The sequence below is a fragment of the Aptenodytes patagonicus genome, chromosome 15, assembly GCF_965638725.1.
Source record: "Aptenodytes patagonicus chromosome 15, bAptPat1.pri.cur, whole genome shotgun sequence".
Classification (NCBI taxonomy): Eukaryota; Metazoa; Chordata; class Aves; order Sphenisciformes; family Spheniscidae; genus Aptenodytes; species Aptenodytes patagonicus.
The window spans coordinates 2,420,734-2,438,424 of NC_134963.1; the positions used below are offsets into that span (position 1 = coordinate 2,420,734).

The window sequence follows — 17,691 nt, forward strand, 5'->3', positions numbered from 1 at the left end:
GGGACGTTTGCAGCATATATGTGGCAGACAAATTTTTGGGGAAGGAAAAGGTAAAGAGTGTTGTGAGCCTAAACAAGAATGCTGAATTTTCATGGAAGTAGGGAAAGAGAATACGATTAAGGATGTTTGCACTTGTTTTCAAGGCACTTTTTCAAGTTAAGAGGGAAACTTTATAAAAGTGACAAAATCATATGCTGAGTATAATTGCAATTATCACGCATACATGGGAAAACTTTTGCAAGTCTGTAAGAATCTGTAAAAATAGTAGAAAAAATGAATAATTTGTGTTAATGCTTGGCATTAGACAAACAAGACGTGCAATTGCCTTGTGTTCTCAAAGTGGGCTTTAAGCATCTGTATGAACTGAAGCAAAGATGAGAGTGGTAAATTCTGCAGAGACAGACCAAAGAATGTGGTTCTGTGTTCAGTGGAAAAGATCCCATCGCTTGTCAGGAGGGGAATTTGATCCTACACTGGGTCTATATCTAGTTTCTTGTATCATGTCTCTGCACTAGTTCACGTGGGCTGTATCCTGTAAAAGTCAGAGTGGAAACTGTGCTATACCACTGACACCAACAGGCCGTGCTTCTGCAGTCCATCACAGAGGAGCCGCTGTCGTGGTGCACCATGGGGTTAGTGCTACCGACCAACAAAGCGAGAAGGCGTTTCACAGGTGACAGGCCACAGTATGCAGAGTGTTCCTGCAAAGCTTTTTGGTGCAGTTCATTAAAACGCTAAAGTACTGGAGAAAAGAGAGGCAGGTTTACAATTAGCCTGTATTTGATATCAGGTATTATTGAAACGTCCAACCAAAACCGCCTACCAACTCCATCGGCAGTTTATGTATATGGAAATGTGCCTCATGCTACTGCCAGGTTTTGTCACAAACTAATGGTTATGGGGTACCAGCCTATTTGAGCATCCAGTCTGAGAAACCTCAAAAGGGCCTACTTTACTAAAAGTGCTGCCAGGCTGCTCGCCTTAGGATGTTTCAGCGTTGGAGGTACCTCAAGCTACTAGAGCTTTTTGAAAATCTTGGCTGTAAAGTCTGAAGCTGCGAATATATAATATGTGATGGCACTAGGCCCAGCTGGAGTACAGACACACACATACAAAAACACACGAGAATATGAACAGTGCTAACAGGATACAGATCCTGTGCTCCACTGCTGCCCTCATCCCAATTCCATAGAACAGCATATAGAAATGAAGAATTTACTCTCTGCCCAATTCTTGTAGCCTTAAGGTTAAATTCTGAACTTTATGGGACTTTCCGTTTTCCTCTGGTTTTCATCTCCCCTTTCAACTTAACATTGCCTTTTAGTTTTATTACCTTGAAAGCTCAGAGAGATTCTGAATTTTATCTGCAGGGAAGCTCATTTGTTTTTAAATTATTTTCAGTCTGGAAGTTGGGAGATTACAGGCAGCTGTAAAACAAATTGCCTACAAATAAAGATGAGTTTCTTGGTTACCTGAAAACCCAAATGGGTTCAAAATAAGAGTTTAAAAGATGAGATTCTTTTGGCAGGTTGCTACAATGATTTTACACCTCAAGGCCTGCTAAATAATGGGGGGGACTTGGATTTCTCCATCTCTTATAGTCCGTCGAATTAGTCAAATGCTGAGCTGCAGTATGACGTGAGCTCTGTTAGCTAACAGGCAAGTGTATGAGAGCACTTGCTCTGTAGCGCTGTTTTAGGCAGCTTTGCATCTGGAAATTGCACAACATGTGGTAAGGGAAGTGGGTTTTGCTACTCTACAGGCACAGATCAGTCAAGGACAGCTTCAAGGTTGACAAGCAGACCAAGAAAGGGACCCCCAGCCCTGGGTGAGGTACCTGGCTGCGACATTGCGCTAATCGTGGGCTCTGCTTCTCGCTATGGGCTGCTGAGTCCATACGAATAGTGAGAAAGGAAAAAACCCGGTGTGCTCTGGTGGAAATTTTAGTTCTACTATTACATTCCCATCATTAGCAAATCCAGGTTATCAGAGTTTGGTAGTAGGATGATACAGACCCTCATTTATTCCTAGATTTCCTTGGATATAAACTTTATTTCATGAAGGAAGGTGGGTGCATCAGGAAAATGAGATGTCTGTCTGAGATTTTTCTGTTTTGTGAGACAGGTAATATTAAAATACTTTTTAATGGATGGTTAAACTTAATGTGATTAATAGAAGATCAGAAGATCATTTTCCTGTTCTGTGGTTAGGAAGATGATATATATGAGAAAGCGGAATAGAAACCCAGGGGAAGTAATCTTTTCTTCCCAGGTTTTTCTTTTCTTCTGCCTCCCCTTTTTTTAGTTTCTTTTCCTTCCCCCCCGCCTTTTTTTTTTCTTTCTTGGTCACTTTACTGTCATTGCTTTACTTTTAGGAAGAGATAATTGTGAAGAGAAAGAAGTTTAAAATTAAGACATTTCAAAGTTTTCCTTCTAATATTTTCTGAGGAAACTCGGATTGCCTGTGTTTTTCCATTTCAAGTTCTATGCTGTGCTGTCCCTGATAAGAGACTTCAGTGGTTTGAATGAACACCAAAGTATTAGCCTAAAGCAAGAAAACTGGCAAAACAACAACTCAAGGCTGTCTTTTAATGGACAATGTTTGTTCCTTTCTGCTATGATTCTCCTGTGACTGTGATCAGGAATTCTAAGGACCGGGGTACCTGCCAGTAAACTGGTGCAGATGCACACACACACGTGCACAGTGGGAGGAAAAACACTGTACTTGATGTGAGGGATCAAACATTTTGGGGAATCATCTGATCTCAAGGATGTCTGCTCCTTCCTTTCCCCACATCTTTTTTTTTTTTTTTTTTTAAAGCTGCATCCCTAATCAGGTTTTGTCACCGCTCTGTAAACAGCAGACCTGTTAGCGGTGCTGAAAGATAGAGATCGGCAAAGAAAGAAGAGGGAGGTTGTCTTTGCATTGGTGTTTTAAATATTTATTCTCGATGTGTGCCAGGCCACTTGCTTCTGATTTGGAGGAAAGGGACCCCAAACACTAAGTGATAGAAAACCAGAGAAGTAGCATATGCAGGTTGTAATCATTGTTTATTGCATTCCTGTAGCACACGTTAGCTTGTTGGGAATGTAAAAGCTGCTTTCTTGGGTCCGGGTCCCATCTTGTCTCCTCTCTGGCAGTGGCTGGTGCCAGCTAACCCCCCCGAGTAACCCTTGCTGCATAGGAGCAGTAAGGCTCTCAGGGAAGCACTTTTCCGATCCTCCAGGCTGAGCAGTAGCTTAAATGCTTGCCCAGAGCTGCCAGAATTTGGGCTGAGATAATCATTCATCTGCAATGCCTCCCTTGCCTTTGATTTCATCAGATGTCTGTGTGTCTGGTGGGGATGGGCCTGGTGGTGAGGTTGAAAAATGAACTTGTTCTTGATTTGTTCTTTGTTTTCCTGAAAATAAATAACAATAATTTTGAATTTGAACAACAATGTGTTGTCTTCTCTGTCAGATTTTTTCAGAATTTCTCATGACGGACCAACTTTCTGGACAGCTCTGCCCAGTCACTGAGTGATGAGACTGCAGGATCTGGAAGGTGCACCCTGGTGACACAGATGCAGCTTTGCAGTGGGTGCTGCTGAAACTGTAACATAGATTAGGCCAGGTAAGGCACTGATCACTTCAGCCATCTTTTGCGGTGAGGATATACCCACTGTTTGTTTGTCTTTATGCTGTTGTACTTGCCACTTTTTCTGTGTGACAATGACTTAATAAGACTTAAAATTGAAGTACCTGGAGCTGAGAGGTGAGACCCACTCCATCACCAGGTTTCTGCTGTAACAGTTTGCCTAAATATTCTTTCATACTGATATTCAATTCTTATATTTATAGCTGCCTGAAGAAAACTTGGCCAGCCACCCTGCTTAAATGAAATGTTCCAAAAACTTGCTGAGAAGCTCAGCAATTATACTTTTCTTTTTGTTACCTAATTCTGCTAAGATTTATTATTATAGACCTACCAGTTGCCGTTACTAAAATCCCATCTGCCTGCTGACAAGCTCATAAGAGGGATGCACAGGCTCTGGGCAGCCGGGAGCAGAGCAAGCCCTGGCTCTCAGGAAGGGCTTCTGGATTCCCCCGGACCTTAGCACCAGACCTGAGGATGCTCAGGAGGCTTCGAATACTGCTCTTGCAATGCAAATGGCTGTGTTGCGTGCAGAAGAGGTGACTTTTGTCCTCGCTGCAAGGGGAATTGGAAATGTTTGTCCCAGTAAAACATTTTTGAGAGCACTAAGCAAGACAGCACTATGCTGACTCGGGCTTCCTTGTGCTTTCTAGTCTGCTCGTCGTCTGTGTACTTGTCTTTGGGTGTCTCAATGTGCCAGAAGGTCTTTGCTGATATGGCTATGCTTAAAAACTGGTACAAAATATAGGAGCAGAAGTGCCTCATTGACACAAAAAGCTTCTTCAATAAGAGGGTTTAAAATGCACTGGTAAACTTCTCAGTAGATGATGAAGTGAACTCCAGTTCCTCCAGCAAAATAGAGGGCACTAATAAAGTTTTTTTTTTGCTGCTGTAACTGCATCTATACTAAGCCTTTTGCTGGTGTAAATCGGCTATATAAAATCCAGAGAACGGTGGTGGCAAGGTGTGCACTGTGAGGGAGGAGCAGAGGAGATGGTGACTGCTGCTGCATCACCGCATCTGGCTCATGCTGAGCAGTGGTGAGAGCGGAGAAAAGGAGTTGCTGCTGTGTCATTGAGCTCCTGGTGAACCTGTCCCTCTGACCACTTGTTGTGGTTTAACCTCATCCGGCAACTGAGCGCCACACAGCCGCTCGCTCACTCTCCTCCCCCCCTGTGGTAGGATGGGGGAGAGAATCAGGAGAGTAAAAGTGAGCACCATACCAGCTACTAGGAAGAAAATTAACTCTATCGCAGCTGAAACCAGGAGACCACTGGTCTCTGTGGGATGCAGGGAGAGTTTCGGTCTGTATTCATGTAGAATCATAGAATGGTTTGGGTTGGAAGGCACCTTAAAGATCATCTAGTTCCAACCCACCTGCCATGGGCAGGGACACCTTCCACTAGACCAGGTTGCTCAAAGCCCCATCCAGCCTGACCTTGAACACTTCTAGGGATGGGGCATCTACAACTTCTCTGGACAACCTCTTCCAGTGCCTCACCACCCTCATAGTGAAGAATTTCTTCCTTATAGCTAATCTGAATCTACCCTCTTTCAGTTTAAAGCCATTACCCCTTGTCCTATCACTACACGCCCTTGTAAAAAGTCCCTCTCCAGCTTTCTTGTAGGCCCCCTTCAGGTACTGGAAGGCTGCTATAAGGTCTCCCCGTAGCCTTCTCTTCTCCAGGCTGAACAACCCCAACTCTCTCAGCCTGTCTTCATAGGAGAGGTGCTCCAGCCCTCTGATCATCTTCGTGGCCCTCCTCTGGACTCACTCCAACAGGTCAGTGTCCTTCTTATGTTGGGGGCCCCAGAGCTGAATGCAGTACTCCAGGTGGGGTCTCACCAGAGCAGAGTAGAGGGGGAGAATCACCTCCCTCGACCTGCTGGCCGCGCTGCTTTTGATGCAGCCCAGGATATGGTTGGCTTTCTGGGCTGCAAGTGCACATTGCTGGGTCATGTTGAGCTTCTCATCAACCAACACTCCCAAGTCCTTCTCCTCAGGGCTGCTCTCAATCCATTCTCAGCTCAGCCTGTATTTGTGCTTGGGATTGCCCAACCCAGGTGCAGGACCTTGCACTTGGCCTTGTGGAACTTCATGAGGTTCACATGAGCCCACCTTTCAAGCCTGTCAAGGTCCCTCTGGATGGCATCCCTTCCCTCCAGTGTGTCGACCACACCACACAGCCTAATGATACTTGACAAAGGTGCGTCAATGCTGCAGTAGTACAAATGTGGTACAGATACAGAGCTGTTCTGTATGGACTACCAAAAAGTACACTCACATCCTCAGCAGCATGGCATGCCTGTCCCATAAATGGAGAATAAGTATTTCACCTTAGGGGCCTAGTTGCCCTATAGAAAAGACAACGGCTGTGTAAACATGGGGCCAGCCTTCCTTTCCACAGAGTCAAGCAGCATGTCTACTTTTCTGTCCTTTTAAGACATCTGAATTTGTTTAGGCAACTGCCTGCCTAAAGCTGTTACCAAAACCGTGAAAGCATTTCTGCTGTACCTCCATTAGAAACCCAGCACAATCAAGACAGAGATATTTTTAAGTCCTTCGAAGGCAGCTTCTGTCTTATCAATGTGTCAAGGTGCTCAGAACAGGTTTCGCTATGTTTATATAGCACTGTAATTCTTTCTAGCCTCGATGTGTACTTGGAAAGGAAAAAGTCCTTTTTTCCTTTTTTCGATGTGTACTTGGAAAAGTACTATTCCTCAGTCAGTACGTAACAGCTTCACAAATTCTACATGGGATGGTTTGTCACTGGCTAAATAGCAGTGGTTTGTCAGCCCTTAACTCTATGGGTTTCCTGCATAAATCCACCAGATAGTCACTGATCCGTCCAAGTTGCTGTAAAGAAGTCACATGCAGAATTTCTTCTTTTTTGTTCTGAGCATCAAAAGTTGACTTTCTGACTGCACAGCAGAAATACTCTATTTGCTACTTGCATGAGCATAATTTTGTGACTAAATTACTTAAGTCAGCAACTAATTTCACTGCTGCCTCAGACCTACTTTAAATGAACAGGTATATTCATCAATCACCTCCCTTCTTCTTCAAGTACTGGCCTAATCAATATGTGAAAGAGCTATTTAAACACGTTCCTATTTAGAAAAAATAAAAGGAAAAAGTGTGGATAGACAGAACAGCAGAATAAGAAGTAGAAGGAATTTTAGGGACAGACATTGATGTTATCCTGCATTAGGACTTTGTAAATCACTAAGCAAGAAGGATTACGTAATGGTACCCTTCCACCCAAGGCCTTAAATTAACAGGGCATGGTGACTGCAACATTGTGATTGCATACAGATGCATCTGACCACTTCGGAGCTTGAGCAGTTTTAAAATGCCTACATGTAGAGGGATCAGGTTGTGCTGAACAGCGTGAGCACTTAAAGCTCATCGCTGTCGTAAAGGGCAAAGGAAACACCGCGGGCCGTGTTGTGTGACGGCCGTCAAATGCTCAGATGGCAAGTGCCTTGCTCAGGAATCTTATGTACTGGGAAAAGAGCCAGAAAGGGATGAAATAAGGTCTCTGGAATAGCTGTGGTGTGCTGGATCTTTTAGACCATACCATCTCTCAATGAATGTGACTTTTGTTAATGTAAATGCAGCACTGCGGATTTGTGGCAAGGAACTGTGCGTGTATTTCTGTATTGGTTACAGCTGAACTCTACCAAAGGTTACCAGTACAACCTACTGGCTGAAAAAAGTGGGACGTTTTAAAATACTAGTATTGAAGGCATTATTGTGAAGTGATGTGTAAGCCAAGAGGAATGAGAGAACCTCATTCTGATACTGGATGTGCTCAGAGAGAACTCCTCTGCAGTCAGCTGAATGACTCTGGGCTTATGCGGCTTTAGCAGAGAGTGTCATTGCGGAGATGAAAGGTGGGGTCATACGTTATTGAGACTTTATACCCGCTCAGCCTTTGTGTTTTGGTCTGCAATACCAGACTGGTAGTACAGTGTTGGACCTATCTTGTGAGTGCTTTAGAGAGGGCTTAACTTTCTCTCTTCTTTTACAACAACTATATTTTTACCAATGCTTCAACTGAGGCACCTGGTGCTGCAGAAACACGCATAAAGAGCACTGCGTAGTATTCTGCGTCCATTCCGTAAGTGTGTGACCGAGGAGAGAGGGGTTGTGAAAAATTTTCCATTGAAACAGCCATGTTGCTCCACAGAATGGTTTTGCCCAGAGCTTTACACCTTCCCACAATTTACCAGCACTCTGCAGCACGTTCCTGAGGTACCTTGGACTAATAACATGTATTTATGATGTCAGCTTTTTATTTCTCATCTGAGCAATGATTGTTTCCACAGCAGTCTATGCATCAGGACTCTGCCAGTGTGAGGGGGGTTCACGTTATGCCCTCACAATGAGTGACGTAACACAAACCTTGTTGCTAAGAGCTCAGAAAGAGCCTCAGTTTACAAGAATACCACAGAAATGGCCACAGATAAAAGAAGGATGCGAGGCATTATGTAATTGATGATAGCTGGTGTTGTAGAAATCTTTGCTACCCAATTAAAACTCAAAAGCCCCATAGGGCTTTACACATCACTGGAAGTTACCATTGTCCTTTTCATTCTGTATTTTGCAGCATTGAAGGCTTGTTGGGTTTATTGACTTATTTTCTACTCTCAGCTTTTATTCTCATGCTGCATAAGAATGAAGTGGCTAATACGTGCTTGCAAACCAGAAATGCTAATTATTAGAAATGTGATTATAATTTGTTTGAGGAAAGTTAATTAGAAACATAAATTAGTGCTTTTATATCATGATTCATTTAAAAGAAATGTTTATTCTGGCTGTAGCTTTGTCTAATTTTACTCAACGCAGTTCCAAAATCAGTTAGATATAAGCTTTGTTTGCAAGCTCAGTGTGGTAAGTGAGACCAAGGTTCCTGTGTGAATGACATCCTTCTCTCTCCCTCTTTGTGTTTAAAACTCCCTAGTTACACACTTAACAAAATGAAGGCTTAATAGCTTTTCTCTTTTAAAGTGTACCATTTAAGTCACATTAGTCTGTTCTCCACCTGCAAAGCTGCATGTACGTGCTTAATCACAAAACCTGTTAAATCCAATATTACTTGCAGCATGTGCTTTTATAATCAGATATTTTTCTCTTTCAAAGTAAAAAGATGCTTGACTATTCAGAGAGTGGAGGTTTCTCTTCTGGACATTGTATAGTGCAGCTGCTGCATGTTTAAGATACCTGAGATTTGCAGATCGGTTTCCCTGTGGAGGAGACAACAGAGAATCAGTATATTAAATGCATCTCTCTTTATTTACATACCTGTGGCAGTGCTGGAACAGAGGCCATCACAAAGCAAGTACTCTGATAATTCTGTCTTCCAGAAATGCCACCTTGAAAGCTAATGATACCTTTCTGGGAAGCTTCCCTAGCCTAAAAATTGCTTACAGCTTTAGAGAGGGTAGGAAAAAATCCCCAGAAAGAAAGCTCTGCTAACCACCACTGATTTTCTCCAAGGGTGACTGCTGAACAAACAGCCCTCTTCAAAGACTAAAGCCTAACTCACGTGTTAGGAAAACAGTTTGAAACATTATGTGTAATAATAAAACAATTTGTTGACTCCTGTCTTAACACTACATTAATATTAACAAAACTTGCTTAGCTTTGGAGCCTGTAAGAATTGTAACTCTCTTATGTTTGACAGGAAAATAGTTGATTGCAGCAGTGTTTGGCCTGATATTCCTGGGTGTTTATGGCTGCATCTATACTACTGTTTTAGGTTGGATCAGGAACATACTTTTGAAGTAAATCTCCCAATCGTTCCCACTTTAATTCACACAGAACTGAATTGGAAGATACGCTCCAACCGCTAAGGGGTGCTCAGTCTATGGGGATCAGTCTAGAGCTTAATCTGAAGTACTCAATGGTGAAGTGTAGACGGTAAAGCCAGGCAGCCTTCAGCCTTCAGTGGTTCAGATGCACCTCCGTTCCACGACCTTAGAAACGTGGCTTGTCCACCAAAAGGCTGCTTCTCCTGGGGATAAAAGACAGCTGGGTTCTCAGTGGTGGTGTAGAGGACCCCCTTCAACCACTAATAATTCCTTTATGTTTGTATATGGTAGTAAACTGGCCTTGAGTGATGTGAGATCTAGGTTAGGAAAAGACTTCCCTTAGCAGTAGTTATCCCTTGTCCCATATCTCAATCCCTTTGGTTTCCTTCTTTTGAAAAAGTCTGGGGCTGCTTTTCTTCTTCTATTTGTGTATACTTCTAATACCTGCTAAAATCAATGCCCCTAAGGAAGGATTCATTTTCTTCAATGCAGTAGGGTACAGCTCTGCCATCTAAAACCCTGGGTTGGCAAAACAAAACCAAAGCTGAAAGATTCCCTCCTACTGCTCCTCTCAATCCCTGTTGTTCTGTAGGGGACGGGAGAAGAGAATTGCTCCCTTCGAAGACAGGAACATTCAGATGAAGAAATTTTAAAGCTGCACATTTGTTTCAAATGGATCCTATTTAGCTTGACAGTTAAAGAGCCACAGGGCTGAATTTTATTACACATTTGTGCAACAGACATTAAATGTTTCATGTTAAGAATATATTAAATTGTTTTAAAAAAAGAAACACACAGCCACATTCAGAGAGAACAGATACAGAAAATGAGTAGTATTCCTCTGAGATTTTTGTGCATGTAAAACCTGAAGATTGAAAAAAGAAAGTGCTGAAGATAATACAGAGGATTTCATCACCTCTCCTGTCCTAGCTGCCTCTGTGTGGGTTTTTTGGGCGTTGTTTTTTTTTTCTTTTTTGGGGGGGGGCAGTTGTTGTTGTGTTTGTTTGTTTGTTTTTGCCAGTTCAGAAAAGCACTTGCCTTACTTCAGAGGTGTCAATAATCCCATCATTACTTCAGCTTTTGGTCATGGGCTTGCTGGACCAAGGCCTTCATGAAAAGTCAGTCCCAAGCTAATGCTCTCAGAGTGGTGTGAAAATCAGTTTGGTGCATCAGTCATGAAGAACCAAATCCTCCCATCTTTCTTTTTGTGGCCTCTTTGATTTGGGTATCCTCATGTGCTCTTGCTCAGTAAAGGTGAAAATTCTGCCTGTTGATCTCCGTAGGGCTGTTTGCAGAGAGAGCAGCTATTGGGCACAAGTGAAAAAATGGAAATGCACCTAACTGAGCAAAGATGTGAGAAAATGTGCAGTGTTATAACTCCTTGAATTCAGTTTAAATTAAAGGAATCTTTTCACTGCAGGCGAGTGGAGCGTTCATGCACCCTTAACTTGGAAAGGAAAAATATTTCTACTCAGTGTAGGTGTGGGGCAGTTTTATTGCTGTAGTCTTCACTGTAGTAACATCAACACTGTAGTGGGGTCCTCTTGTGTTTGCCACTAACTGATACATACATGGTTTTGGGGTTGGATTATTTGGAGGTTTTTTGTTTCATATCCTCTTGCAATAGCAAAGAAATGCTTTCTTCAACACTGCAGCGATATGAGTGTATTCTGACCTGGGGAGTCATAGCAAGGCAGATACACAGATTGCTAATTGCACTGTCTATAATCATCTCCATTTCACAGGCAACTTATACCCTGCATTCTTCTGTTTCCACCTGGCGTTATGCACACATTCTTTCATTTCTGCTTCCGCCTTTTAGCCACACAGCATTAACTATATTATAGATGCCAGGGTGGAAAAATGCCAACCTTGGAAGCATGGGGGGGGGGGGGGGGGGGGGGTTGGTAAAGAGAAAACGGCTGGCATTAATCATGCTACAATTAGATTTCCTTGTTGAGACTTTGATATGTCTTTGGGTGACCGGGCTAAACAACTGCCAATTTCTTATCATCAACAAGCTGTGTGCTGATTCGTATCCACTCTTCTCAATAAGAATTTCCTTTTTCAGCATGTTAGAGGAGTAATCTGAGTAAAAGGATACTACCTTGTGTGCTTTATAGTGGTGTGATCTAACCTTCATGGACTTACCTCTGATATCAGAATGGCTCCTTTAGTGGCAAAAATAGTGGAACTGGAGCAGTACAGACAGGGTATTGCAATCCCCTAGGATGATGTACACATCTGAGAGCATTGAAAAGGGCCCTGTGTGTTCAGCGGACAAAATAAAGTGTGGGTTCATCTGTTTAATTACATAATATATCCTGAGGCAGCTTTACTACTGAGGTTGACTGCACAAAGCAAAGACCCAGGGTTTCACAAGGTCCAGAAGGAAGTGATGGCTTCCCCATCTCCAGCAGTCTTTAGCTGCAGCCAGATGCCTTTCTGAAATATAAACTTTGCGCAAATACAAGTTCTTAGTGCAGCATGGGAGCAATTCAGTAAAACAGAAGACCCTTGCGTATGCAGAGTAGATACTTTAATCTGGTCTAAACTCTGTGTTAATAACACCGAAAGAGAAGAAAATACCTTCCAGGCCTGTAGATACAGTTTCCTTTGAAACCTTTCCTGAAGCACCAGCAGCACCACATCTGAAGGGTGATTTGTAATCTTAGCAGATTCTGAATCACCCAGGACGCTTGCTGCAAGTGCGAAGTCAACGTGACTCATGTTTAGCACTGGAGGTTTCTCAGAGCAATGCTGTTTTAACAGCAGCAGTGTGGCTTTTGTGTTATCCTTCGGTTTATCAGAGGACTGATATCTTAGGTTTGTTATTAAGACTTCATTTCACTATCTGGGAAGCCTTGTCAGGTTATGACCATTTGCTCATATGAATGGCTTAAGACTGTTGACAAACGCTCTTATCTAGACTGGATTATTTTCAGAGGCCTTGTACATGTTCTGTCAAAGATGTGGAACTTGGCATGGACCATACCCAGGTATAGAGGGGTCTAAATACATTACTCCAATCTTGATATCTTTATCCAAAGTAAAGATTTGCCACTATAAAGATCTATATGAGCTTGAAAGCTGTTATAGACTTAAGGTAATGGCCTTAAAATATTTGAATAGTCGTCTTTTGCCTGATGTCCCCTCATGTTCATTTTATATTTCCTTTTGTTTCTCGCACAGTTACAAATGCGGGCTTCCGTTCATGTTGTGGGAGCCACAGGGTCATTTAGTAGCATGGTCGCTGTCCTGAAAAGCTTAGACCTGATAGACGAGATAAAGTAAGGGTGAAGTGAGCATTACCTATGCATGACTGAGGAAGCATGATGCAGGGAGAAGGCTAGGTCACATAATTATCACATGCTGAAGCTGCTAATTGACTTGTGATAGCCAGGATTTTGATATAGGATCTTCTGTAACAAGACCTTCCTTTTCTTTGCTCTGAGGAAGCTCTTTTGAGTTGTTCTTGCTGGCTTTTTAGTGATGATGGGCACACCAAGGCTAGAAATATTGTGAGAAATATGCTTTCCACAGTTTTGCTTTGTGGCTGGACCTGGTTGTAGAATAAAAGCCATGGAAATGATTGTACCATCTTTCTGAATCTAGTGGGTAGCTAAACACCAAGTTTTAAAGCACCCCATAGGACTTTTTTTTTCCTCTCCCTTGGGACCCTGATCTACAGGATTTTTCTCTATCAGTTATAGTAATTGCTTCATGTTTCAATCGTGTTTCTCCAATTCATTGTTCACGAAAACCTGCACCTGAACTTTTACATATGCACGTTCTGGCTGCGTAATCCAGGGCCAATCTAAAACTTGAGTGCTTTATTTATCTGAACGGGTAGAAAGTTTCAGGAGGCTACTTTCATTTACCTGTCCAGTTCTGATGCAGAGCAAAACTGAAGAAAGAAACCAGGGTGGTAAGTAAACATGCTGCTCTTGTTCCTGGAGAACCGTCGGCTGTGCACAGATGGCCTTAGGAGAGAACAGGCACTTCAGGCTTCTTAATGAAAAATAAAGGAACATGCTGGTTATTGTGTGAGTGATTCATCTGTTCAGCTACACTTCTCTTTTACATGCATTTCTTATGCTTCTTAATATTATGTGGTACTTAAGAATAAGCATCTATTGCCTATTCATCCTCTTAGTCATGGCAGAATGAAAAGCAAATCTGAACTTCCTCCCTCCTCTATCACCAAGTTCATTTTGTCTTGGCATTCAGTGGACCTTGAAGGAAAGAGCTGGGTGACTTGGTCATACTGGAGCAGTAACAGATCAGATGGCATCTCCGTATGCGATAGACCAGGAGGTTTTGAAGCTGTGCATCTGCTTTTAAGATTGAAGCTTAAAAATGAATTGATGTCAGATGGGCAGCACAGAGCTACTCGTGCAGGTGATAAAGCAGTTACAATGCAGAAGGCTCCTTTGAATTTCCCAGTATACAATTTGTGTGCAGTCAGCTGAATCTGAATGTGAACTGGAAGATGCAAAGTGGTAGCGTCTGGCCAGGCTGCCATTCTCTGAGATATGCCCTAGAATTAAAGTCAGAAATTTCTTTTAGCTCTTGCAGAGATGCTTGGAATATACCTCCTCAGGAATTAAATGACCATTTGTACTTCTTCAGGTATCACAATAATGTTTTGTCAGCAGAACTCAGCTTGATAGTGGATGTTTCTCCATCTCTGACTAAGGGATTTTGCATGCTTTACAAATAAAGCCGTTGGGACTGTCAGAATTTTATATACTGTGTTATTAATAGGACTTTGTAGCGTGTCCTGCTCTAGAAACAATAATGTGGTTCTGAAGATCCCCTACGGAAGCCAGCAAAGGCTGTCCTGCTGCAGCAGTTGTGGCAGAGCTACTTCTTGCTAATCAGAAAACATGAGTCTAAAAATAATTACCAGTTTCTGCTGTCTGTAAGGATGAATTCGCTTCATTTGGTGCAATGTCTCGCTCTACCATTGCTTGCTCAGACAGCTGCAAAAGATCCATCTTTTGTTCCCCCCACTCCGGGATGGAAAATAGTTGAATAGGACTTTTATTTCTGCTGAAGGCCTACACATCTTCGTCCAAAATCACAAATGCGCATTAGAAGATGAGACGCAGGAGCCCGTATGTTGGTTTGAACTGTTTTCAGTATTCCTATACCCACTCTAGGATAAGGATCATTATCCTGAATTTTGTTTTTAGTTTTGTCTACATAATTCCATTCAAAACAATATACCAAAAGCCAGATACCATCCTGGAATATAACTTCAAATAATTAAAGGAGAAAGATTTCAAAATTCAGGAATATGTGATATAATTTACTTGGCTGGAAGAATTTGTTAAGAAAGCCTAATTGTTTGCTCTGTAGCATCATCACCTTCATCTATTTTATTGCATAAATATTTAACAGGGTCTTTTTGTGAAGAAAATACAAGAGAAAAATATTATCGTACGTCATAAAGAGCTAATCATGTATTTGCCACAGAATTGTTAATAGTCTATGTTTATACGTTACTTTTTTATTTTGGAAAGGTTTACAAAACACATTAATGCTCCATTATTACTATTAATATGTCATTATTACAATAATTACATATGACAGTTCAGCATTACTTCCACTGCTGTCTAGCATCGGAGTCCTGGTTCAGTGGGAACAAGAACAAATTTGAACAGAAAGGCAGCTGGACTGCATGTCGCTGAATGTTACTTGTTACTATGTATGTTCTTACTTTCCTACAAATGCCCGCGACGTGAAATGCTGTGAAAAGCAAGCAAAGCACATGCAAATTGTAGAAGAAACCATGCAAAATAGATTTTCCAAATGAAATATGACATGCCATGATGACTTTTTCAGCACTGAAGCAGAAGAGTACAACAAGACGCAGAAGAGAATCATTTGTTTGCTGATCCTTTGCATTGCAGTGACGCACACAGCAGTTCTGGGCCGGGAGAGCATTGTGCAAAGTTTAGCTCAAGTACAGAATGCAAAGTCTCTTCCCTTCAAAGCCCTTGCGGTCCAGCTGTCTGTGTCAGTAAGTTGGCAATGGATTGGTCCTTGGTTGTTTGTGGAAACTGCAATTAACAAAAAATTCAGATTCTCGCACTCTAGAAATAAAATTCAGAGGTTTGGAAGTTTTCCAGATGTTTGATTCCGTCTCCCTCCATGGCACCAAGGTGTTAGTTTGCTTTATACTCTCTTGGTTGCCATTTGTTACAAACAGACTCAATATCTTCCTATCTTAATTATAGGCTTAATTAGAAGGAAAGATCAATATTTAGGATAATAAAAGCACACAGATAACTAGAATAATAAAACTCCAAAGATAATGAAAACAATTAAGTTGCTTTTCTGGGTGACATGAGGATGTGGAATAATCTTTGGTAGATCTGGCATTTTGATTGCAGTGAAATTGTCTCTGACCTCAGAATCTGGAGTCGAATAAGAACCAAAAAAAAAAAAGTAATACTAAAAATGGCAGGAACTGAGCATTTCCCTTCTTATTCTTCTGGACTGTAAGTGTCTGTTCTCCTGAAAAAATACTTAATTCATTGTCTTCAGGATCAGATGGTGATCATCTGCTTTCCCTTTTTGTAATGCAGGCAATAAAGTCTCACCCACAACTCGTGTTTGAAGACCTGTAATTTCTGGTGAGAGATTCACCTGCTAACACAAGTTAAATTTCCAAAAGCAACAGAGATCTTTTGAGTTCCCCTTAGTCGGGACCAGATACTGAGTAAGTTTAATTTCTGAAGCGATCTGCAAGAAAACTGAAATGTGTCCCTTTTTTTTTTTTATTAGCCAAAATTTTTGTTTGTTTAATAAAATAAAATAGAGGGGTTGAGCTCATCTCCTGCCTCCCTTTTCTCCTGTTTATGCTGTGTTGTGATGATAAACTCTAGGCACTGTCCTGCCTGAGCTTCTTCAGCCCCTTTCCCATTGAACCGGAGCACCGTTCTGGTGCAAATCGGTGAGACCCTATAGCGATGTGGAGCATCCTAGCGTGATTTCCATCACAAGGGCTTGGTGGCCCAGTTGTCCTTGTTCTTACAGTTCTCCGACTGTTTCGTCTGGGCTGTGATCATCATCTCACAATGTTATGCAACCCCACCTCCAGCCTAACACTTGTTATTTTTTTTAGCAGGTTGGTTTGGTTTTTTTTTTTTTTTTTTAAGAATTCAGCCACTTTTGTGAAAATCACATCAGTGCAGACATGCTGAGATCTGCTGGTAGAAAAGAAACGGTGTTACCGTTCAAATGGTGAAGGGGAAAAGCAAAGTAGTTGTTCCCTGTACAAGCTTTCTCTGGCAAGGGCTCCTGCTTGGTTTTGGTTGGGTTTTGTTGTTGTTTTTTCCCCCCTTCTATGAAAGCTGATACTATTTCTTATTTATTTATGAAAAGCTAGACTTAGTTATTTTACCAGGCAATGACAAACCATCCCTGGAACTCTGACCAGCTACTGCTGTATGTGGCTGCATATTGGGACCTGCATAAATAAGAGGATGGCAGCTGAAATGGAGTCACAGCACTGTCTGTTACCTTCATTTTGAAGCAAGAAAGAAGAATATTGTACAGAAGCGAAAGTAAGTCAGGAAAGGCTTATAGTGCAGCCCCAGTGAAAAGGTGCTGTGTGCGCGAGGAAAGCAGAATACACTCAATAGCACAACTATAATAAAAGTAAAATTGATGTTCAGAGCCCGTAAGAAAACTTTGGTGTATCCAAATCCTATTTGGGGATAAAATGTTAACTAGGAGAAGTGGAAGCAAAAGATACGCTTGTATGACTTCATGAGAGAGCGCTCTTGGTCTGTGGGCAGAAGCAAAGTTTCTGTGCGGCTGCTGGTGCTGCAGAAAGATTTATTTTTTTTCTTTCTCTCTTCTGGTTAAAAGAAAGCTTCCCCTCTCCTCACAAAAAGAAGCGCTTCTTTTCACAGAGAATTACTTGAGGATTTGTGACTGTGGAACAATGGATCGATACTTGTTTGCGAAAAGCTTCAGTTAAAGTGGGACAAGTGGAGATTAGCTAGATGATCTGCTGGTTGTCCATCACCATAGATTTCTCGTTGTTAGCTGAAGAGGTTTATCTTGCCCTCCCTGTTCAGAGCTGAGAAGCGATCTGAGACGAACTGTGTGGCTCACAGGAATTAAAAATAAAAGCTGTAGGTGCCACAGAAGCAATTGGAAAAAAAGACTTCTCTGAGGGAGCGATGTGGGCACCTTTGAACTTGTTTGTGCTCTGGACAAACT

The 17,691-nt window shown here is 41.9% G+C and overlaps 1 protein-coding gene across 1 annotated transcript in view; it reads left to right on the forward strand.

The window, feature by feature from the left end:
- The first annotated feature begins 3,459 nt into the window (after positions 1-3,459).
- GALNT9 (polypeptide N-acetylgalactosaminyltransferase 9) overlaps positions 3,460-17,691 on the forward strand; it is a 227,167-nt gene continuing 212,935 nt past the window's right edge. The window contains exon 1 of the mRNA XM_076352635.1: positions 3,460-3,612. The gene's annotated coding sequence lies outside the window, so the exon portion shown is untranslated. The remainder of the gene's footprint in view (positions 3,613-17,691) is intronic.